The 24,699-nt window shown below is 34.7% G+C and overlaps 1 protein-coding gene across 33 annotated transcripts in view; it reads right to left on the bottom strand.

Moving 5' to 3' along the window:
* Window positions 1-24,699, bottom strand: part of LOC106869890 (echinoderm microtubule-associated protein-like 2) — a 220,070-nt gene that overhangs the window by 67,294 nt on the left and 128,077 nt on the right. The gene's annotated exons all lie outside the window — the stretch shown is intronic.

Genomic DNA, 24,699 nt, shown 5'->3' on the forward strand with positions numbered 1-24,699 from the left:
ATAACAAATGTAGAGCTAATATTTAGTTTTGACACAGTAGACATCAAATATGAATAATTTTGACATCTGTGTCACACCCATGAAAATAAGGTGTCCAGAATAATTACAATAAATTCAGAACCTTTGATAAGCAATAAAACTTTGAAAATTTTGATAGGAAGGAGATTCATGAAAATTTTTAAGTAGCTAAAACTTTGAAAACTACATCATTGTCACTTTAAATTCACAATTAAAATTGTTGGAGATACATAGCAATTTTATCAGTATATTTTTATACCAACTAAAAATACATTAAACAGTTATTAACCTGAATAACATGGAGGTGGGGTATGAAGATCACAACTACATACAGTTCATGACTGAAGTGTATCTGTATGTAAGAAAATAAATTACAAAAACACAACAGAAGTTTAAAAAAATTTCTTCTGAAATGAATTTCAAATTTGTTTCATTTGTTGTACTGAAAATTGTAAATGAACAAAATATATTAAAATAATTGGAAAGAACTTTAAAAATATAAAAACAAACCTGGATTTTTGACTGGCCATTTTAAAAGTAAATTGGTAGAAGTAGCTGTAGAAGTTATATAAATGAGTGTTGCAAAAATGCACAAAACTGAAGTTAGATTTAGGAGTAAAGGAAAACAGAGGTCTGTATGAAGTGAAGTGCTAGGAGTTACTAGTTACAACTGCCTATCCCATACTTTAACAATGTCAAAGTAGCAGCAGCAGCAACAACACAACTCAGCTATTTATATAGTCTCAATAAGACAGAAGGTCAAGGCTGTTAACCACTTGATCAATATGTGATTCAGGCAGTAATCAAAAGAAATTAACAACCAATGCAGGAGAAGCAACAATAAAAAAAAAAATTATACTTTTAGCAACAAGTGAATTTTATGAAATTGTAGCTGTAATAAAGATAAAACAATTTAAAGAGAATGATAAGAGATAAAGTAATTTAAATACAGTTACAGACGGGTGTGCCGTGTAGCGAGAAAAATATAACACGCACAAATACATACACATAACACACACAAGTTTGTTCTACTATAGAGAGTACAAAGATGTGACTTTTCGAACTCCACTTTTTACAGATCAAAACATTCTCACGTTCAAAGTTTAGGCAGTTTGTTGGGACACTCATTACAGCATCAACTTGCACTTTTTCGTTGTGGTCCATGTTTTCAGTCCAAATAATATTAGTAAACTTCACCTTTCATTCTTCTCAGGTCAATAAAACAGAAGGGTCAGTTATGTTGATATTTTCTTGGGATTGATATAGTATTTCTATAAAGAATTCTAGTTTTGAATGTAATAAAAAAAACAAGTATCAATATCATTTTAACATTCATTTATCCATGCTGGCATAGCACAGGTGCACATAACCTATCTAAATTATGGCCCTCACTTTAGAGAAATTTGGTGAAAGCAATGTTGTTACCCTAACACCAACAAAGCTTTTTCCTGTGTCTGACATGTAAATCCATCAAAACTTCCCACATACAGGTTCTGCCCACCTCTCACCTCTTGGATTAATAGCTTCTTCCTATCAGATCACACAATCAAGCATATGTTGGTAGAACTCTTTCTGCTCTACTCTCAACCAACTTTGATGAGCCCCAGGCTTTGGTCTTGGACCCAACTTTCTTCCTTCTATGCAGCAATGACCTATATACTATTGCAACCAATAACAGCCACTTTTATGCAGATTCTTTCCTAGCCTTCACTACCAATCACCAACCAAATGCAATCAAGACACCAAATGCCAAATCTGCATTAATTTCACAAATAAGAGATCCTGGGAGCAACTTCTAGTTGTGCCTTACCAACCTTGTCTTTTAACAGCAAATATATGTAAGCACTATACATTTCAAGAAAACATCATCACAGCACAAATTTTACTAAATATGAGTTGCACACAGCTACAGCCCTCATGGTCATTCTAAATATTTGGTTTACTTATCACTGAGAATCTCACCTGGTGAAAGCACATCCTAATCATAGCTTAGACTACTTTCCAGAGACTGGTTCACTGCAGGGCACCTCCCAACAACTGCTGTTAGTTTGTTAGCCTCAAGTGAGGCCCACAATGCAGTAATGGTCCAATATCTGGTGGGGTGCTGCCACACACACACACTCAGACATGTTAAACCACACCCAGAAAAGGGTCAATCAACTGATTGGCATTAAATAACTAACAGATAGGTTCCAGTCCCTGGTCTATAGGCATTTTGTCTTTTCTATCACTACCATGTTGACTTCTACTCCTTAGAGCTGGGTGGACTCATTTTCTGCACTCAAATACTCCTGATCCACTCATCTCTCCACTTCTGGCACTAAGTCAGTGTAACAATGAGCATTCCAGTAGACTTGATCAATGGAACAGCCTGCTTAAGAAATTAATGCGTAAGTGGCTGAGCACTCTACGGACATGCATACTCTTAATGTAGTTCTCAGTGAAAGTCAGTGTGACACAGAATGTGACAAGGCTGGCCCTTTGAATTACAGGTACAACTCATTTTTGTCAACTGAGTGAACTAGGGCAATGTGAAATAAAGTGTCTAGCTCAAGGACACCACACACTACCTTGGTATCAAACTCACAACCTTACAATAGGTGAGCCAAATATTCCTAACCACTTAGCCATGTGCCTTCACTCTTTGCCTCTAGTCATCTTTGTCATGTATAATCCCCTTTCCCACCCCTGCAATAACCACTTTTCCCAATCCTTCCTCTCAATAACCTCATGCCACCAGAATCTTCTCTCTGTTCATCTCTTTTCTGCAGATGTTGGTCTGCAACAGTTTAAGCTCACAGGTCTTGGAGAATATACAAAGATAGCCACTACATTCTTCCCTTCTCTTCTTTAGTCTTCCTTTCTCTTTTATGCTGTGGTAGGCTTTCCCTGTCAGCAAATAGTACCTTTGAGCCCTCCACAAAATATTCAATTCAAATTCTATCAAAATCAAATATTGAAAATTAAAAATCTAACCCTGTTTAGTTTCAATTTCAGACAACTTTCAGAGTTAGACAAGACATGATTTTGGCAGGAAGTTTCTAGCAAACAGACTTGTTGGGAAATTGTTTCTAATGGGTTAGGTTCCATCCAGCCATTACTTGCAAAACTTTGCTAATGCAACATATTGCTTTGTGTTTGTTTGTTTTTTATTATTATAGTAACTTACAGAAGAAGAAAAATTCAAGGTTTTTTTTTTTTTTTTTTTTTTTTTTTTTTTTTTGTCATTACTGCAATAACAATGATACATTAACTTGTTTGTATAGAATCCTCACTCAAACCTATTCATTTCATTTAACTCTCTTGCAATCTCCACAGTTTCATAATGCAAGTCAGTTCTTTTTTATCTCAGAACTACATATGGAACTTGGTAGTTATCTAAATTTCCCTTCCAAGAGATTAAAGTTTAAATTTGCTACATTAATTGAATCCACCCAATCCCATATCCGGTCTATGACTCTGAAAAAACTCTGAACACTTTCCCTGCTCGTTCAAAAATAAATGTTTTACTTTGAGCATTTTCAGCATTTTTTTTTTCTTTTACATCAACTGAAACTAAAGAATAAGAATTTACAAGATGGAGTCTGGTGATTTGAACTGTGAAGATAACACAATAGAAATAATTATTGAAGAAATAAGACAATTATTCAGTGCAAAAGGAGACATTTGTCCAACCACAATATGAATATTTATGAATTTCATAGAATTTCTTATAAATGTTATGCATAATACATGCAAGAACATTGCATGAAAGTTATTGAGTCAAAGAAAGTTGGGAGCATTATTATAAAATCATTATTTAACATTTGTATTCTACACTGGCACCGGATGGATGCCAGCACAAGTTCCAGTTGTGATGTTATAGATTATGTATCTCGGTGACTCAGAGAGCCATGCTAGCAGAGTGCAAAGTCCTTGTAGGGCTTCCCATGCTGGACAGGTCAAAGAATAGGGGCCAATATGATATGGACCACTGATCATTTCTCAAGTCAAAAAGAGTTTGCACAGGGACAACCCCCTACTACCTAGAAAAGAATGAAGTCATAGAAGCAACAATGACAATTTAAAACCAACAAGACCTGAGATAGGTCCTTCAGAGAAACATAACCTGGTGCAGCAAAATCTGAAAGGAAGCTACAAGGCCAACTCCTCTTCTGACCACAGAGAGAAACACCAAGACAACATATAAAACAGGAAGAAAGAACCGAAGCAGAAGATGGGGTGGAAGGAAAGGTATCAGTGGGGATGGGTAGTATTAAAGAAAATAGGACAGAATACAAAAAAGCCAAAAACCTTACAAAGAAATATGAAGAGAGGTTAAAGTGTTTTAATTTCATTAATTGACAAGCGTTAGTGGAGACATTAAAGACGTTTGTTTATAGGTGATAGAAATGTAAAAAGAAGAAGCAAGAGAAAAATATTGGTCATGAAAATAAAACGAATTATGACTTTTGAAACCTAATTTAAGTTTAAAAATATAGTCTCATCAAAATTTGATTTTAAAAAAGTTTAAGAAGATGAAATAACATTTTCAAATCAGAATCAAAACTCTCTTCAGACCTTACCATGACCGTCAAAGACATCATCACATTTGAAATTTCTTTGAACATAAGTCTTTTCTAGCAGAGCTGGCCTGGAACTAAACTGCTACTACTCAACCTCATTACTTTCTCTTAAAATTTTCAGTTATTTGTCTTGCTGTTCCATCATGTAATTCTAATGTTTCTATCAGAAATTTCCAATTGCTCGACACAAGAAAACTATGCAACTACCATTTTGTGTTAGAAAATCAACAAGTTTTAACTGATAAAACAAAATCAATAGATTGTGAGTTAGTTTAAAGTTAGTAGATTCTGTTTCAACAATACCAATCTTTGGAGCCATCTGTAACAATAAAACAAATGGCAATGTTATTCACTGAATAAGTCATGCAATTTAGCATCAAAGAAATCAATATCATTTTAAAGCTAAATTCTAGGACATTTATTTCAATGAACCAAATAAACAGAATGACATTTCAATAGAAAAGTTAAATAGTCTCCTGTGTATTCTGTTTGATTAAATGCATTTCAACCATTGTCTGAATTGACCATGCTGTTGTTCCAGCTGTCATTGATTATCAATATAAGAATTGTTGGAATTTTTGGACTGATTTTGTATCCAAAGAAAAGAGAATTACAATTAAGGAAAGAAAACCAAACACATCTCACCAAAAATTAAGTACTGTAATTTAAATTCAGAAAGAACATCGACTGGAATGGGGTAAAATAACAACACATACTTAGCAGGCCTAAAACAGTGGCTATTTGTTAAAATCAAATAATGAAACAGTCTTCAGCTGGTGAGTTTAAGTGTCTTTATTTGAAACCACAGGAAACTATAAGGAATTAAAGAATGTAAGGATCTTGTATCTGTTAGTAAAAAAAACTGTATATAATAAAAGAAGAAACTTTCAGTTATGTTGTGTATCTAATCTATCTTCCACAAGCAAAACAACAAAAGAGAAACCAGCAATATTGAAAAGGTTAACTGATGAAAGTTGAGATGAAAAACAGAATATATGTATTTTAGTTAGATGCTGTATAATTGCTTCCCAAACATTAATAGTTACAATGTACACTTGCATGGGATATGAGGCCAGATATACCACATATAGAAGCTTCAGTGTCTCAAGTCCATCAGCAAATGGTTTGGGGACAATTCCCAGAGATTATTCAATTAATTGATTTCAAGATGATGACTTGGCTGGCAAGGAACTCTGAGTGTCACAAAAATGCTTTACAATAAAAAGAAAGAAAGAAATATGTAAGCTGCTACCAAAACAACCAACTGGTCACAACTTAAAACATAGAAAAATAGAAGTTCTAAAACACAGATTTATGGATTATAGAACCCTTCAGCACATTTTAGACTTAGTAATATGACCACTCAGCATATTTTAGTTTTTTAAAATTATATAGCTCGTCAGAAAGTCATTGTAGTTAAAATGTACACACTGTTTAAGATGCCAAATGGGCTCGTAAAACAAAAAATAGCTTTCTGCACATATCATCACTGCACACATTATTGCATCATATAGCAATATTGATGAGACCAAATTTTAATGAAACAATTGTAAATTGATGTAGTAAAAAGACTTGTTCACTCTGTTCTTTGTAATTGTAAAGGTTCTACAAATATTTGTAAACTTTCAAACATGTTTGATAGAACAGTCTTCAGATTACTGTCTTATCTGATAGTTTGTACCCAATGGATTAGCTAACTAGGGTAATCTCCAAGGTTAACATTTGAATGAAATTATTATATGTGTATGTATATATAAGGAATGCAGAAAATATAATTGGTGTTTTAAAACTTTATATAACATACAAGTGTTTCCATAAGCTAATTGGCACTTTTGTGGAAGCTGACCGGTGCTGTTATGCAAACTAATTAGCTCATATGGTATTAGCTGCAAAACATAGAACATGTTTTCTGCATTCCCTTATACACCTCCATTCATGCATATAATGGGCAAGGAAGGTGATATAGCAGAATAGAGAATGAGGGAAGGTAAGATGATGGGATAGTGTAGAGAAAGGGAAAAGAAAGAGAAGTGAGGAGGGAAATGATGGACACACAGATACTCAATAAGGCATACCCACACACACATACATTGTCCATATATATTTATATATATAAAGATTATAATAAAGGGCACAGAAGCCACTGTACTTATATGCTAGAGAAAGATGTCAAATATATCCAACCACAAGATTCACTTCAATATACACAGGTTGGAAGTGGGGAAAAGTGGACAAACCAGAAATTCATAAAATAATTCAGGAAATCCTGTATTGATCAATTTTTGCATAAGTATAATAACTCTTCCTTCATCAGTAGAATATACCAAGTACAATAAATGAAAATATGCATATATACCCATATAAATGCACATGCATAAATGCGAGTACGTATAAATATCCACAAATATATACGGATCAAATTTTGGGACAGTCTATTTACTTCTATACTATTCTGACCAAATAGTACATGTGTTGAGGTGGACTGTGAACTTCGATTCATATATATTTGTGAATACTTATATGTACTCGTATTTCTATGTGTGCATTTATATGGGTATGTATACATATTTTCATTTTACTACGCTTGGTATGTTCTACTGATGAAGGGAAGAGTTATTATATTTATCCAGAAATTGATCATTCTAGGATTATCCGAATTATTTTAATAATTTTTGGTTTGTCTACTTTTACCACATTCAACCTGCGTATATTTAAGTGAATCTTGTAGTGGCTGGACGTATTTGGTGTCTTTCTCTAGCATATGGGCACAGTGGCTTGTGCCCTTAATTATAATATTCTATATAATTATATATCTATACATGAATTTTACCTACAAGGTAAAATTCATTAATTTTTAATGATTTTATCCTTTAATCATGCTTATATATATCCTGTAATTTTGCTTTTATATATATATATATATATATATATATATATAGTTGAGAAAAAATGCTGGAAATGAGGTAGAAGGGCCTTGGATGAGGGTAGATGTAAGATGTAATAACATCAGTCATTGGCATATATCAGGATCTGGAGGTAAGATAGTAGACTTGTTTGTCTTGATGTTTTTATAGCCCAACAAGCCCTGGTTTGGCAGACATAGAATTTAGCTGTTGCCTTTGTAAACAGGTCTGTACATCAGTCATTTATAGGGTGCCCTGCCACATATATGCATGCATACACACACATGCATACAATGCCATTTATGAGCACCAACACACACACACGCATGCACCCATATTCATAGGTATTCTCATGCACACAAAGCCGTAAGCATACAATGAAAAAAATTTAGATGTACATACAAGAAGCACAGGCATGGTTATGTGGTTGAGAACCTTGTTCACCAAGCCATGTGGTCTTGGGTTCACTCTCACAGCATGGCACCTTGGACAAGTTTATTCTAGTATAGCTGCTGGCTAACCAAAGCCTTGAAAATGGATTTAGTATACAGAAATCGAAACAAGCCTATTGTGTGTGCATGCACATGCTTGTACTCTTGTTGAGACACCATGTCATAGTTGTAAATGACCATCACTGTCACACCAGCAATGTTCACTTAGAAAGAAAAAAAACTTCCTGTCAAAAGACTACTTGCTTACACCACAAGCATTAATTTTTTTGTGATTTATGGAGTGAACTGCACTAGATTTTTTCTTCTTTTCTTCTATGAACACCTTGGCCTTGCACACATTCCTGTATGCAAAGCCAGAAGATGCTTTGCTGCACTTTAAAACTACCATCACTAACTATATTGTTTATAACTCTTACATAAATATATGGGAAGCCCATTTTAAAAATTTCTTTTACAAATCATTTAAAATTGTGAAAACACTTACCTGTAATCAACAGACTACCTGGGAAGGTGACAGTGATATGTTGAGGTGTCAATTCTCTACAACCCCACAACTTGTTTCATATTTAATATATGAAATCTAACTCAGATTATGTGTTCTAACCTAATGAAGTACCACTACAGGGAAGTGTAGCAAATTGTATTTTTTTTTTTAATGTGACAACACAATTTAAACTACTACGGCACACAACAAATAGGTAAATATCAACAACAGGTAAATACCACAATCACAATGTGCATAATATTTATTACATTCTATGATAAAATTTCATCTATAGTCAGGCAACAGATATATTTTTTCTGATTTTTATACTGGATTAGCTGCTTTTTCATCAAAATTCCCATTAGGATCAGATGTTGTAACAGGACTTGAGTGTTAAATAACAGACAACTCAGTACTTAACAGTCATTAGTAACCTATTTTAACTATAAATTAATAAAAGTCAATGACATAATAAAATATTCATACAATACTTATTTTTCAAGGCAGCAAGCTGGCAGAATCATTAGCATGCCGGGGAAAATACTTAGCAGTATTTTGTGCATCTTCAAATTCTGCTGAGGTCGACTTTGCCTTTCATCTTTTTGGGGTCAAAGTACCAGTTGAGCATTAGGGTCAATCATCATCATCATCATTTAACGTCCGCTTTCCAAGCTAGCATGGGTTGGACGATTTGACCGAGGACTGGTGAAACCAAATGGCTACACCAGGCTCCAATCTGATTTGGCAGAGTTTCTACAGCTGGATGCCCTTCCTAACACCAACCACTCCGAGAGTGTAGTGGGTGCTTTTACGTGCCACCGGCACGAAGGCCAGTCAGGTGGTACTGGCAACGGCCACGGTCAAAATGGTGTATTTTACATGCCACCTACACAGGAGCCAGTCTAGCGGCACTGGCAACGATCTCACTTGAATGTCTTTACATGTGCCACCGGTACAAGTGCCAGGAAGGCGACGCTGGGCACAGGTCCCATTATGATTTTGCTTTCGCTTGCCCCAACAGGTCTTCACAAGCCGAGTTTCAATATAATCAATTATCCCCACTTCCTCGAAATTGCTAGCATTGTGCTAGAATTTGAAACCATTATTATAAGTAGTGGTAGCAGTTGTAATAGCAAAGTTTCCCTGTGTTAAAATGATTGACAGGTCAATGTTATATACTATACAAGTCCAGAGCCAACTCCTTGCCTTCAGTCCTAACAGACTAGTGCCCTACTTGATTGGCCATAACTGGACATATCGTAACCTGTCTTCTATGTGATGTTCTTTGTCATCATTGACAACGACAGATGAACTAATATTTTATTTTATGTTATAACAATAGCTAAAGCATACGATAATTGAATGTTAGGATTAATATTATTTTCAAGTTAAAATCAATCACTTAAAAATTTATGCTCATTATATGTATACACAGCTAATCATCTTCTTCAGAGAATTGCTCTTAGTGACAACTACTTGAAAACATTAGAAGTAATTTAATCCTAATAAATGAACTAATGGTAATCAACCACTTTCACAGACAATAGGTGCCTCTACTATTTACTCCTTTACAAAGCAATGAAGTACCTACTTGATAAAAGCTGCAGAATGTTTGCATAAGGACTTTATAACCATGTATTCCAGCTTAGTTGAAGCATTCAGATGCGAGTCAGAAGCATAGGACTTTAGACAGTTTTGGATGGAGGAAGATTGTTCTCTGGAGAACGCATTTCTGTAGTGAGAACCATCATTTCAGAAGACATGCACATGGAAATGATTTTATGAGTAATAAACAGAACAACGAAGAAAAGTTTCAGACTGAGAAGTTATAGAAGAAATAAGGGTTTGTTTATAGATGGACAGAAAGCAACAAAGAATGCAATAAGAAGAAGTTAGGAATTTGTAATTGTTAAAGATTAAAAATTATAATTCTTGATTAATATTCTTCACAGAGAAGTTGATTTTATTTTAACAGAAAAATGTAGTTAGGAAGAACCTACAAAGTCACAATAATCTAGATTTAAGCAAACTTCATATTCTAGCAATAAAAGGATTAGAAATCTCAGCAATGGTGATATTTTAGAGGCTTTCAGAGATTAAATAGAGCCTATTCCTTGGGTTTAAAGAAATGTAACACAATTTAATGAGTCTTGAGATGACATGATTCAGTGACTTAACTTATTCAATGCTATCACAGAGGAATTAGAAATAAAATCCCATAAAATATGCTAGTAATGCAGTAGTTGAGATGGAGACAGTGGGTCATGAGAGAGGAGAAGAGACTGGATTCTTTTATAAGAATGTGAAGGAAGAGTAACAACAGATGGTTAGAGATGAGGGTTGAAGTGAATGTGATAAACAAGGGTTGAAATGCAGTAGATGGGAAATACTAGTATGGAGAAGTGAAAAGTGAGAGAGATAGAAGTGACTCAAGAAGGACATATCAAGAGGTAGGAGCAGGGGAGATGACATGCAAGGTGTAGAGTGGTGAGGAGGGAGACGTAGGGGTATATAAGAGTGGCGGCTATAGTGAGTGGGAAATGATGGAAGATATGAGGGAGTTCTGAGAAAGAGTACATATCTGAGGTGTTAAAATGGAGTATGGTAGAGGAGAGAAACAGCCAAAGGCACAGAAAAGTGGTGGTCAGTGGAAATAGTGTGAATGGGGAAGAGACGATACCAGAGATAAGGGATGGAAGGAGTTCTGAAAGGAGAGGGGAGAGGGTATCTGGTAGTGTAAAGAAAGTCAGAGCAATTGTACCCTAAAGTGATAACAGCCACCAAGTACTGGCATAATGTGTGTGTGTGTGTGTGTGTGTGTGTGTGTATGTGTGTGTGTGTGTTTATGTGTGTGTGTGTGTGTGTGTGTGTGTGTGTGTGTGTGTGTGTGTGTGTGTGTTTGTGTGTGTCATTACCGAACATTGTTTACAGTCATTAGAACATGCCAATGTGACCAATATGGATTAATATATCAAAACATCATTATTTGTTTGGTCAGATTCTAAAAACTAATGACTGTGACAATTAAAAACTTACGTTTATTCAAGGTTTATCACTTTTCTAAGATCTTTATTTTTTGAATTGTATTATTAAGACAAATATAAATTTAAATGTCGCATTAATCAAATCCACTTCTCTATGGGCTTAGATTTTAGACTGTTGCCAACATTTAACAGTTTTCATTTTCATAGTAGTCCAAATGAAACCAATTGACCACTTTTTAAAATAGATATCTCAACCAGAAAGTTTGCATCTTAGGCAAGCAACTTGGTAATTCTTACGAAGTTATTCCATGAATACTTTGACTGGTCCCATAGTTTTTGGTAATTTTTTAACATAAGCACAGTTTGTTCAGCACCCCTATCTTTTACCATCTGGTTATTTATACTGGGCTAACCAGTCATCATTTAGTAAAAATAGTTTGTCACTACTCCAGAAAGTCTGGTATTTGTTCAACTTTAAAATGATGTCTCATAATAAAATTCATCTGCAGCCTAAGCTCAAACATCATACTGCTAACCTTATTAAAAAGATAACAACCATGTGACATAGCAAGTCTAAATATTGCAAAGTTACAAACATGAGTACTATAGGAGATGTTTCTGTGCAAAATTAAGCAAAAAGATTCATCTGTAATTCATCTAAATTTTATCATTATTACCATCATTATCCAAACATCAATAATTGCCGATATACATTGATAAGTGTTCACATTACTTTCCAATGTCATTCTTACATCATTTGATTTTGTGTGCTAAAGTTTTGAGTAACAATACATAAATACCAGAGTTCCAGAAAACTAAAATAGCATCAAGAAGAATCCATTGTCACTTGAAATATTAAAGATTTTTCTTCTCATGGCCCATCATCATCATAACTCCCTTTTTGCTTGTTATAATGCTGTGCCACATTTTCTTTGCTAGCACTTGTCTGAACTACCATTTATCACTCACTCATGTATTTTTAACAACTTCATAATATTCTCAGTCATTGAAAACAAGACTAGTCATCACTACAAACTTCAGATACATGCATATAAGTGTTTGATAAGAGAAATTTCCATATTATAAAAAATTTACTGCCGGTCTCATGACAATGAAATCGTATAATATATACATTTTACAACCCAAGAGAATAGATAATTTTTGTACAAATCAAGATAAACTTTTAGGTTTTATTGATATTTTAGATTCAGTTTAGTTATTATTGCTTTTTTTTTTTTTTTTTTTTTTTACAGGATATCTATTTTTCAGGACATGATCAATGACAAACAGCAGGTTGAAGAAGGCTGTTACTGAGCAAGTTCACCTGAAGTTCACTAAAAAAGATATGAGGTGCTCAAAACATCAGGTACAAGTTCTGCCTGATTAAGAAAGGATAATTTATATCTAGCAAGTAATGGAAGAATGCTGTGACCTCCAACATTGTGTGGTTTGATCTGAATCCCTGGACTGTTACATTTGTAGTGTGAACACGAGGAGACCAACAGACAACCCATCATTTCCAGGGGTTTTTTGGGTGCTGCAATTTCAGGTATGATGAACAGTTTGGGTTTGGGTCACCTGATATTTACATGAATGTGGCACAGCATTATAACAAGCAAAAAGGGAGTTATGATGATGATGGGCCATGAGAAGAAGAATCTTTAATATTTCAAGTGACAATGGATTCTTCTTGATGCTATTTTAGTTTTCTGGAACTCTGGTAGTCACTTCCTTGGCTACTGTGCATCTGTAATTGGGGTGGAAGGGAATGTTATTGAATGGCCTATGTCTGGTACATTTCTATGGAAGTATGATGGTGTACTGTTTTGTCTTAGTTTTCCTGTTTTGTTTTGTTCATACATATGAAATGCATCCTGTGTGTGTGTGTGCAAATGTGCATGTGAGAGGGTAGGTGCTGACATGGTAGCTGTCTATTAATATGCATGTTGGTGCTTGAGTGTATTGATATGTACTCATACTAGGACAATGATACATGTGTGAGAGAGAGACAGACAGACAGAGAAAAGAAAACATTCATATGACATCACTTAATGAAAAGGATTGTTAAAAAGTCACTGAATATAATACTGAAATGTCATCACCTAAATTGAAAATAGAAACCTTAAATGTAACGCAATGGTGCTTCTAAGTTTATATGCTACCACAAAGTTAATAGGTCAGCTGAAGCAAAAAGAACTGGAGGATTAAAGAGGTTTTCTCTTCTAGTGCCATACAACAACCACCATAATATAATTATATCACAAATAAGGAGGTCAGTTGTGTCTCTTGCATTGTAAGGTTGCACTGAGGAAACAAGATGCATAACTTTTTAGAAAGATTTAATTTAAAATTAAGCAAGCAGCTAATCATTAGTTTTCAATTTATTATTCTCTGATAATTAACTGAATATGACAGTCACTCAGGGTTCATTACAGACATCTCTTGCAGACAGGACACTTTCAACATGGAACAATTTGTACTCAAAACCAAACTAATGAAACACCTGACAAATATAACCAGGCATAACTAGATTCCTGCCCCCACCCAAATTTGGATGATCATAACTTTCAGAAAAATGGATATTTTTTAATGAAATTTTCTACGAATATGTTATATCATGTAAATTCCGAATATACAAAACTTTTTGGGAAAAAGTTTTATAGGATGGAGTGGGTGGGGAATTTCGTAAAATTCATCGGCATCCACTTCAATTCGTCTCAACTTTCAAGAAAATAGATATTCTTTAATGAAATTTTCTACAAATATACCTCGGACAATGTAGATTCCGAGAACATATGAATTTAGGGAGAAAACAATTGAGGGTTACTTTTGAGGACCGTTTCCCACTCGGGGGTGTTTCAGAACAAGTCGGCCATGTTTGTTTCATTTTCTCCGTTTTGTGCATCCGTAAATTTCTACTGAAGCCGCAGGCAATGAAGCTATCAGCAGAAACGTAGTCACCGGAAAACTCGTTATGCTAAAAAATACCAGCTAAAGGTCTAAACGTTTCTAACAAAAAGATATTGAATAGAATAATTCCCCGTTGAACTTTTTTTAATTACATATATATGGGGGGGGGGCTAGAAATCTACGGATGCACAAACGCACAAAACAGAAAAAATGAAACAATATGGACTTGTTCCAAAACACCCACTAGTGGAGAACGGTCCTCAAAAGTAACCCCTAATTGTTTACCTTCAAAATTCATGTTCTCGGAAGCTATGTAGTCCGAGGTATATTTGTAGAAAATTTCATTAAAAAATATCTATTTTCTTGAAAGTTAAGACGAATTGATGTGGATGCTGGTGAATTTTCCGAAATTCCCCACCCCCTCCTAAAACACTTTCCCCAAAAAGCTTTGTATATCCGGAATCTAGATGATATAACACATATTCATAGAAAATTTCATTAAAAAATATCCATTTTTCTGAAAGTTATGATCGTCCAAAGTTGGGTGGGGGGCAGGAATCTGTAGTTATGCCTATAACCATCCACCTCGCTGCATACTGTAGTAACTGTAATTTCACTGAGGAAGCATTTGAAACCAAGTGTAAAGGGCTATTGGTAATTAAGTGCCTAAGCCATGGACATAGAACAGAAATTAAATTGAGTAATGAGATAAGAGCCTCTGACATTTGAAGGGACTCTAGTAAAGACTGAAATTACATAGATCTGTTTTGAAAATTCTCTCAGCCTGAGAGATTTACAAACTTAAGACACCTATTAAGTTTAATTTAGAGGATGCTGCAAGATGGAAAAGAGAATGAAGAGTGAATGAAAGGAGGTACTCAGTGTTTTAGCACTCTCAGTCACAACCAAATATAGAGAGTGGGAAATTAGTACTTATTTCTACAATACCTCAATATCAAGTTTGATTAGTACAAGATTAAAAACAGCAGAGAAGGATTATATCTGATGGTCAAGGAAAAAATAATAGCTTTTTAAGCAGCAGAGACTAGTTCTCCATAGAAATATTTAGCATCTTTGGATGAAAAATATTCACTGAATGAATTCAAGAAAATAATGAACTTGTTTAAATCCCTTTTTTTTTTCTATTTTACATTATATGTGAACCTTATTCATGTGTTAAATGAAAGCTGAACTGCCAACACAAGCCATATAACTCTGGTACAATATCCACTTGGCCTACCCCAGCAAGAATTACACAAGTACTTGAGAAAGGAATTTAATATATGTTCAAATATACAACCAAGGAGAATACTTTCAAGCATTATAAATCATTTTACATGCTAAATAAATCAAAAGAAAAGCATTTTAAAACATATATACAAAAATTTAAGCACCTTAATTGGAACCAGGTACTAAAATCAGATAAAGTTCGAGGTCCATTTAATACAGGAAGGGATGTTGCAGTCTGAAGTTGCCAAGATGTCAAACTTTCAGAATCACTGGATTTGTTAAATAATGTTGGACTACTGTTGGTGAAAGTTAGTCAATATACATTTTAACATCAACATTACAAGCAAAAGAAAATTTGTAATTGACTACTAAGATTAACTACTAAATAAACTAGTAGAAAACTTATTGTGAATAATTCTTTATATATCAAATATGATTTTTGAGCAGAAAATAAAATTGGAAACTTGAAATTGGCTCTGAATCTGAAGACTGTTTGTGAAACATTTCATGCATTGGTGAATTATTGATTAAATACAAATATACATATTCATCTATATATTTGTACAGGCACACGCATAGACACTTGTGCAGGCACACGCATAGACACTTGTGCAGGCACACGCATAGACACTTGTGCAGGCACACGCACAGACACTTGTGCAGGCACACGCACAGACACTTGTACAGGCACACGCACAGACACTTGTACAGGCACACGCACAGACACTTGTACAGGCACACGCACAGACACTTGTACAGGCACACGCACAGACACTTGTACAGGCACACGCACAGACACTTGTACAGGCACACGCACAGACACTTGTACAGGCACACGCACAGACACTTGTACAGGCACACGCACAGACACTTGTACAGGCACACGCACAGACACTTGTACAGGCACACGCACAGACACTTGTACAGGCACACGCACAGACACTTGTACAGGCACACGCACAGACACTTGTACAGGCACACGCATAGACACTTGTACAGGCACACGCATAGACACTTGTACAGGCACACGCATAGACACTTAAACATACCCACGCATACCTCTAGACACTTCTACAAACATACACACGCATACCTCTAGACACTTATACAAACACACACATACCTTTATACACTTATACAAACACACACATACCTTTATACACTTCTACAAACAAACACCTGCATACCTCTAGACAAATAAACATACCTACACATACCTCTAGACATACAAACATACATATGCATACCTCTAGACACATATAAACATACATACACATACCTGTAGACACACATAAACATACATATGCATATATCTAGACATTTATATAAACATACATACACATATGCATATATATATATATTTATATTCACACTGTGTGTGTATGTGTGTGTCTATCAATATTTAATGTCCCTTTTTCTATGAGGGCATTAGTTACATGGTTCAACATGAACTGACAAGGTAAAGGGTGGCACTGAATTCCAATGTCTGCTTTGGCATGGTTTCTGCAGCTGGATGCTCTTCCTAACACCAACTACTTCACAGTGTACTGGGTGTTTTGTGTTCATGACACCAGCACTGGTGAGGTCACTAAGCACTCAGAAGACAAGATCTCATTTCAGTAGGGTATTGTATGGATGGGTAAGAAAGTAGGATAGAACAGAAGCAAGTGTCTTGCTGAAGAGGTGAATAAATGGTTACATCTGGAGAGAAAAAGAGAGAGGGAGAAAGAGAGAGCAGTGGTAAAGGTACATGGTGAATATATAAGACAGAAACAGAAAAGGTGGTGAGTAAATAGGTGTTTTAGAGTGAAAATAGTGCACGGAATGATCAGAGATGGGAATGAGTGGGACACAATGAATATCAGAATATATATTCTTACTTGTTTCAGTCCTTTGACTGCAGCCATGCTGGAGCACTGCCTTTTTTTTTAGTAGAGCAAATCGACCCCAGGACTTATTCTTTGGAAGCCTAGTACTTATTCTATCGGTCTCTTTTGCTGAAGGACTAAGTTACGGGGGCGTAAACACACCACCATCGGTTGTCAAGCGATGCTGGGGGGGACAAACACAGACACACAAACATATACATACATATATATATATATATATATATATATATATATATATATATATATATACAACGGGCTTCTTTCAGTTTCTGTCTACCAAATCCATTCACAAGGCTTTGGTCGGCCCGAGGCTATAGTAGATGCTTGCCCAAGGTGCCACACAGTGGGATGGAACCTGGAACCATGTGGTTGTTAAACAAGCTACTTACCACACAGCCACTCCTGTACCTGTAACTTCATAATCATTTAATATCCACTTTTCCAAGCTTGCATGAAACAGATGGAATCTATCAAGGCAAATTTCTGAGACTGGATTTTCAGATTTAACCCATTAAAAATAATGAAGGGAATCAGACTAAGCTGTAGTCAAAGGAAATTAATTCAAAAGTGCCAATGCAAGTCAGGAAATGCAGTAATGTAGGTGGGAATTTCAAACAGATCCACCTATGAAGCTTACAATCACTCAAATTAGAGATAAGTTGGATGCATAAGGAATTACTCAGAGCATCTACAAATGTTCTGGAAGACTGCAGATATCAACAAGCCCCATAAAGCAAGAAAGAGCACAAGAATAGAGTTCAAAATAATCTGTGCAGTAAGCAAGTTGTAAGATAGGAATTTCAAAATCAAGTGTACAGCACATTTTGAAGCACTGTCGTTGGAAAAGGTACATTCCAAGAATAGTCCATGCTTTTAATAAAGATGATCTGAACCAAAGAGTCAGGTTTTGTTGGTGGTATTGGCAACATATGTAAAAGATGCATGCATTCTAACAAAAATTGCCTGGACTGATGAGGCTAGATTTAAATTAAATTTCTCAATTACAGATTAGGATTAGAAGCAGTAGAGTACAGGATAGACATTTGGCCTTCAATAAACAATATTACTTTCAAATAAATGAGACAGTAATGATCTCTAAAGTTGCACCCACATTTGCAACATTAATATTGGAATTGCTTGATGAAAAAAATTCAATCCCTATGATGAGATTACTTTCAACCAGAATTTCCAATCTTATTTAAAATGAAATTGTAAAAGATTCCTGGAAAAATGTTCTGTATTTTAGAACAGAAAAAAAGAAGTTTAAAAAGACTCCTTAAATATATAAACAGCATTCATGAATTAATCTAGTTCACTACAAAAATAAAAAAAAGGAACTTCCTTAAGGAAAATGAAACAATTGCAACCAATTTCTACAGCAAGAATAGACACACACCAATACTTAGATTTTAGATATGCCACCCATCACACATCAAAAGGAATATCCTATTTAATATGGCAAGATGTATATGTTCAATAGTTAAAATACTTCTTTCTTTCAAAATGATGGAAGGAAATGATCAATGAAAGGCAAAGGAAGAATACTCTACAAAAATTTTAGGAAATAACCTACACCTCTCCTAAAAACAACTTTCCCTATACAGACTACCCCATGACACCTGTGTTTAAAAAGCTAAAACCCACAAAAGACTTGCACAATATGTTTGTATCATTCTGCTTTTTAAGTTTCTATGTATACACTATATGCAAGTTACAAAGAAGTATCTCTATCATTTTGTTCATGTCAAGCAGACTCATGTGGGTCAATGCCTGATTCTGCTCTGTATATATTTCTATTTATTCTGGTTCTGTGTATATATGTGTGTATGTGTGTATATATATTTATACACACACACACACACACACACACACACACACACACACAGAGTCTGACAGTTCACAACACCTTCGACAAGTGTCTTCTACTATGGCCCAGGGCTGGACAGCACTTCCTGGTTGGACTTGTGGAAATATAAAATGAGAAGAGTCCAGTGTGTGTGGGTGGGTCTCCTAGTCTCAGCATCACATGATAGTTGTAAAATGAGCATCAGCATCATACAAGAGTCGTCATTCTTTGTCAATCTTTCCTGAAGCAGGTCTGGCCATGGAAATATATTAGCCTGTTTGGGAGATGAGGGTCAGCAAAAGAAAAGGCATCTAGTCACAGAAAATCTACCGCAAACAATTCTATCTGAGCCATGTAAGCATGGAAAAGTAGACATTAAAATGATGATGTATACACACAAACATATGCATACATATACGTACATAAATATATATACTTACATAACTATACACACACACATATATATACACACATACACACACACACGTAATCACAAATACACATGCACAGTATACATACACACATAAGTACATATACACAGTATATTTAATATTATCTGAGTAATAGTTTTGTGTGCTTTCCAAAGCTCCTCTACAAGTATTGGCTACCAAATACAGTAGGACTTCTTTTACAGATGCACCAGAACATTAGTGAGTCGGAATAAAGCCTGTTCATTTCATCATCTAGAATTAAAATTCTTCACACACATTATACACACACACACAAATATACATACATATAAATACACACGCAAATATACATACACACACACACACACACACACAAATACACACACACAAATATACATACATATATATACACACACGTATACAAGCACAAACACAATATGATTCCACTTAACAATAGCAGTACCAATAACTAGTCATTAGAACTCAAAGTACTCAAACTTCAGAGTATATAGTATGTCCAGAAACAGGGAGATGTGAATGTCAATTGTCTGATGTTTTTTCTCCAGACTCTCATATGAACGAAGAGACCAGTACAGAGTATAACATCAATTAATAAGGATTTACAAAATAACAGGTGTCTCTGATCTGTGCACCCAAACTGAGTGCCATAGCAACACACACACACACACACACACATACACATTGTAAGAAAATTTAATATTTTTACATTAAACATATGTCTTACCCTTAAATATGCTGAAAAAGACCAACAAATTATTTTCTCCATTAGGGATCCTTTAGGCATTCTAGAGTAAAATATGTATCCTTTAGGCATTCTAGAGTAAAATATGTGTTATCAAAACAGGCTCACATCCATTACAGAAGAACTTGCTTAACAATCTATTTAGTCAAGGATGGTTCTTAATGTTCATCAATATTCTATCTATTAACAGCGGACATGAATTTTGATGGTGTAGAAATTTAAAATCCACAAAAACATAAAAGGAAAAGATAAATATTTTAGCAAAGCTGATAAAGCACTAGATGAAGATGTGTCTTTATCCATCTTCAAAGTATTAAATCTATTTTTGGAGTGAACAGAGTTATGTGAGTGGACTACACAGCAAGGAAATAGTAAATGACATTGTGGAGAGAAACTGAAATCGCCTAGAAGCTATGATAGCTCCAAGGTTATCAACACATGATAGGGAATAATTTGATAAGAAGCTACAAATGGTGAGACAGCAGTAGAACAAAGAAAAGAAATTAACTTTTGAAAATGAAAGAACAATAAGAAATAATCTGAGGTGCATCTTATGGAGTGGTGGGGGGGGGGGCATATTCACAGAATAGAGGCAGAAGGACAAAGAGTGAAGGGAAATAATAAGAAAAACTGATTAAATGTAATTTAAAGCTACTTTACAATAACTATCACCTGATAATTGCAATTTCATGCAAAAACATTTTTTAGATAAAAATTAGTCAAATATGAAAAGTTTAGGTCTTTTTTAAAAACAGGCATATTACTTAGGGTGATAGTGAAGGATTTTGGAAACAAATGTGATTGTTCTAAAAGAATCTATAAAAGCTTATGTATGAGGCAGCAGAAATAGGTGCAGTATCTTTTGTCAAGATTTTCTATGGCTGGATGCTCTTCCTTTCACCAACTCTCACCTGTTTCCAAACAAGACAATATTTTCCTATCACTAGATATGTTTCCATAGGAGATTGGAAATGACTGATGTCACTTGTATAATAAGGTGATGTTTGTTTACAAATATTGCATAATCAAGATAAGGAGACAAACATGCACATATGTATGTATGTATGTATGTATGTATGTGTGTATATATGCGTGTGTGCATATATATGTCTCAATGCACACACACACACGCGCGCGCGGCTGAGTAAAAAGTTTTAAGATTTCCACTTGTGATTTTTGGCAACTTGGGATTATTAATGTAAAGTCCATGTAATATCAGTAATTTTATACAACTTTTTGCCCAATTGTTGCTAAGTTTTTTTTATTTCCATATATAATATATAATCATTAATTATTTTTTTATTTTACAGCTTTGATAATGAGTGGTGAAAAATGCTACTAGGGCCATTTGATGCTACATGTGGAAAAAAAGGAATGAGTGCAAGGGTAGTGACAAAAGAAATGAACAGTGTGGGAGGCCCAGGAACTGTCAGTAAATGTGTAGAACAAAACTGGTCCAGACATTTCAACAAAGGTGAAACCAGCCTCAAAGACAAACCAAGATCAGGAAGATCTTCTGTTGTGGAAGATGTAGCCTTGTTTGGAATGGTTGAGTAACATCCCAGCACAAGCACTCATACATAGTTGGCAGAACATGGTCCTTCACAAAGCATAATCAATCGACACTTTCATAAGCTCAGCCTCCCTTGTGAACAGACGCTGTCAAGAAGCTCTTCATGAACTGACCGATGACCAGGATCAATGACATGCGAACATTTGCGAATAAATGCTAACAACACAGTTCTATATTTAAGAGATGAGACATTATTTACATTTTGACAGATTTTGTCCTCATCTTGTTTGTTGACACATTTCGGCTGATATACCCTCCAGCCTTCATTAAGTGTCTTGGGGAAATTTCGAACCTGAGTTTTCATTCCTAAGGTATTTTTCGATGTTACTATTTATTACTATTATTATTATTATTATTCAGGTCACTGCCTGGAATCGAACTCGGAATCTTGGAGACCTTCTGTCGCATATGGCGAAGTGGTTAAGAGTGCAGGCTACTAACTCCAAGATTCCGAGTTCGATTCCAGGCAGTGACCTGAATAATAATAGTATTAAATAATAACATCGAAAAATACCTTTGGAATGAAAACCCAGGTTCGAAATTTCCCCAAGACACTTGATGAAGGCTGGAGGGTATATCAACCGAAACGTGTTAACAACAAACAAGATGAGGACAAAATCCGTCAAAATGTAAATAATGTAAAAAATGCTAACAATTATTTACATTTGACGGATATTTGTTCTCATCTTGTTTGTTGTTGACGTTTCAGCTGATATACCCTCCAGCCTTCATCAGGTGTCTTGGGGAAATTTCAAACCTGGGTTCTCATTCCCAACAAACTCTCGAGGTGCCTGCTTTTGGTGTCAAATTGAAATTGAGGATGAAAAATAGATCTATTCTCACAATCCTAATAAGAGGAATCAGTACCTTCTTTAAGGCCAGGCTTCAGACTCATTGTGAAATAAAGGCGGTTTGAAGAGAAGGTCATATGTGTTTGGTGCAATTTCAAGGGAATGTTGTACACTTTGACCAAATCCCAAATGGACATGCTGTGGATGGTAAATTTTATGCTCAACAACTGCAATATGTATAGGTCAATTGAAGATGTGTGCTCCTACAGTATGACAAAGTCCCAGCACACACTACCAAAGTGGCCAAGTGCAAACTTGAGGGACTTGAGGGGCTGGAAGTGCTGTCTTACACTGCCTACTGTCCTGACCTTGTACCATCAGATGATTACCTTTTCCAAACCATGGATTATTTATTTGAACTACTAATTAAAACTTGAAATACAAAAACTTTTTTGACTCAATCTGTATAAACAATTTCTGAGGTCTCTTTTCATGATGTTAGCGTAGGTTTGATGTCAAGACTAAAATGCATATGGCTATTCTGGGGTGCAGGAGGTTAGGGGTAAAATAATGGTGGTATCATCTTGCATAGGTGCAGCTGCAATAAAGGCTAATACTTTGTTGATGTGTATAAGGAAGAGTGTGGCAGACAAAACTGAACCTTGGAGCACACCAGAGATGATAGAGTGTGTGTCAGAGAGAGCTTTGTTAGTTTACACAGTAAATGTGTGATCTGACAGGATTAAACAATTATCAGTGAAAGTTATTTCTTTCAATCAATGTGCTACAATCATCTCTAGATTCTATTGCATGAATGTGAAATAAGAATAGACAGTCATTTTAGATTTATTGAACAAATTAGTTATATTAAAAATGTAAATATATCAGGTAAAAATCATAAAAAAACTGGCATACATAAAAATTTGAATGTATTTAAAATAACAATACAGTTCTTTATAATTAATATTTCTAATAATATAAAATTAGATAATTATAAGTTGCTTTTAATATCTAAAAATTCTAAGTAATATAATTAATAGATTTTGATGTATGGACAACTATTAATATTATGATGAAGTAATCCATAACATGGTTAAGCTGCCTCCAAAAACCAATTTAAACTTTTGGTAACAGAAAGTAAAAGAACACTCCCATTTTCACTATTTTATTTTTATAATAATTGGACAAATAATTCTTTAAGCATAAATTATATAAAAGTATATTAACAAGTTACTTTAATAAGATACTGACATGCATTAAAAAAAAGAAAAAAATTAAAAAGGGCTTACTTATTTAGGAGAGCATTGATGGAAATGAAAGGAAACATAAAACAAAAAAAGAGCAAAAAACAAAAAGAAACAAAAAAGAAACAGGGTGGTGTGAGGTGCTAGCTTTTAGTGACTAAACATCAAATATAAACTGTTTACAGTTATTTAACTAAATAAATCTATATGTTTAATTCTACACTTTTACTTGTAGCATAGATTCTTAATTTTATGTAGTTTTACTAAGGTAGTTAATCAGAGCCTCGTCTTTTGTGAACAGATAACAAAGAATTATGAAAGCGTTCTTTTATCACAACATTAAAACAAACTCCAATATTTGTTAAAGCAAATGTATTTCGATAAAGCAAAAATGTGAGATGAATATGCTTGCAAGGAAAGCTGATAAAATTACTTTCTATTAACAGCTTTGTTAACTAAACAAGGTTGTGTGTGAATCCGTGATACACATATGAACACAGCTGTGCTACTTGCAACTAGTGGGGGAAAAAAGCTATATTTTGTTGGCAAATGTGCAGTTCGTTGAATATGTGATCAATTTTTGGTTTTTTTAAATGTAGACAGAGAAAAGTTCTTTTCCTGTCTTAGAAAATCATAA

The sequence above is a fragment of the Octopus bimaculoides genome, chromosome 11 (assembly GCF_046866305.1).
Source record: "Octopus bimaculoides isolate indiv1 chromosome 11, ASM4686630v1, whole genome shotgun sequence".
In the NCBI taxonomy this organism is placed as follows: domain Eukaryota; kingdom Metazoa; phylum Mollusca; class Cephalopoda; order Octopoda; family Octopodidae; genus Octopus; species Octopus bimaculoides.